The sequence below is a fragment of the Cucumis melo genome, chromosome 1 (genome assembly GCF_025177605.1).
Source record: "Cucumis melo cultivar AY chromosome 1, USDA_Cmelo_AY_1.0, whole genome shotgun sequence".
Lineage (NCBI taxonomy): Eukaryota > Viridiplantae > Streptophyta > Magnoliopsida > Cucurbitales > Cucurbitaceae > Cucumis > Cucumis melo.
In genome coordinates this window covers 36,303,911-36,305,686 of record NC_066857.1, presented here as the reverse complement: position 1 = coordinate 36,305,686, position 1,776 = coordinate 36,303,911, and the positions used below count along the sequence as shown (strand labels likewise).

The 1,776-nt window shown below is 31.5% G+C and overlaps 1 long non-coding RNA gene across 1 annotated transcript; it reads right to left on the bottom strand.

The window, feature by feature from the left end:
- Positions 1–250: 250 nt before the first annotated feature.
- Positions 251–1,435, bottom strand: LOC127151427 (uncharacterized). The gene is made up of 2 exons (XR_007824363.1): positions 1,206–1,435; positions 251–579 (listed from the first exon to the last, which is right to left on the bottom strand). It is a non-coding gene; the product is annotated as an uncharacterized LOC127151427 (long non-coding RNA).
- Positions 1,436–1,776: the final 341 nt, after the last annotated feature.

Sequence of the window (1,776 nt, the reverse complement as noted above, 5' to 3'; positions counted from 1 at the left end):
AATGCTCGATGCATCCAACTGACCCATCCTATCTTTTAAAACCAAAACACTTATTTCAAATTAAGATTAATTTTTAGTTTAACAATTATAAGGTGGACCGAGATTTGATCGTCAACCTTCAAACGGATAATTGGTGCCTTAGAAATATTTTCAAATCAACGAAATAAAATTTGTTTGTGAGATTATTAACCTTTATTCACCAATTCAACCACAAACACAAACACACACACAATCTATAGTAAAGCAAAAATTCTGGCAAAACACACTTAATTCTCGTATAGCATTAAAAGAGAGAAAGGGCTCTTTTTTACCCATTGCTCATAATTAACGACATGCAAAAACTTGAAACTTTATTTATATCAAAACAAAACATATGCTTAAATATGAAATAATAATCTTTTTAAACCAATGGTTTTAATTTTCACCACTTGATTTTTGTTTATTCATATATAGTATATCTTGGAAAGCCAATCCCTGTTCCCTTCTCCTCTCAGTATACTTCATCTTCTTTTCTTTAGCATCAGTTCTTCTTACACGTTTGATCACACCCATTCACACAACTTTCTACTTTGTCCACATCTGTCAGGTTTAGAAAGAAAAAGAAACAATTAAAGAAAACATAATAGTCCATCGAAACTAGGGAAAGTTATTAAAGAAACGGACCAAATTTTAGTATGAATACTACTACTAATCTCTCGTTGATTGTGAGTTCGAGATACAAATTTTGTATATGAATACTACTCTAATTGAATGTTAGTCATGACAAGGATCATCTCTAATGACATTTCATGCTCAATAGCAAACATTGTCTTCCTCTATGAATTATTTTCATTACAACATGTTTGCCAGCAGTACTACTGCATAAAATTTAAAAGAAATATCAAAAAACACATTAATCTAAAACTCTTTTTTTTTTTTTTTGGAACAAAAGAGAAGATGTTGTGAATTAGCTGTAGGTGGACCAGAATATCACAACTAGAATGTGACATTCATAGATATGTATAATCAAAAGAGCCATGTGAAAGGAACAATATTATAGAAGCCGGAAGAAGAAAAGAACCAAACAAGAGGTTACTTATATGTAATAGCATTTAGATTGAGGCGTCAAAAGTCGAAAAACTTAAACGATTAAAATATATATTAGCTTCATCCAAAAATGTACAAGAATAAAATAGGTAATACAAGAGTACTAGAAATTAGCTCACTCAGGTTTTCTGGGGTGGAAACATTGCTGCAAAGAGAAAAGACACAACCAAGTTTACAAAATTTATGAAGATCAACCGCATGGTTGGTATCCGTAGGGGAATCCTTAAATGTAGATGTGGATTCTGCACCAAGTATGCTAAGAATAATAAAAAAAATTACAACTGATTTCATTTTTTTCTTAATTTCAATTTTCTTGTGGTTTAAAATTATGTATCGTTAAGCACTTGGTTCTATAGAAAATAAGATTGAAAAACCCTCTATATATATATAGAAAAAAAACTCTTGGTTTAAACCACGACCCTACAAATCGGATTGAGGAAGAAACGGTATTCATGACGATACTATCGGAAAACGAACGTATTACGATGACACGCTGCCACGCTTCCCTTCACCTCAAGTTTTTGGACAAATGTAATTTCCGCTTGTGGCTAAATGCACCTTACACGTTAAAACCCTACAAATGTGGACGATCCATTTGTAGTTTACCAATTTGCTATTTTGAAAATTTACTTCAACATGCCCTTAAATTATGTTTGACACTCCCAACGGATTTTTTAGTTCTAAATATAA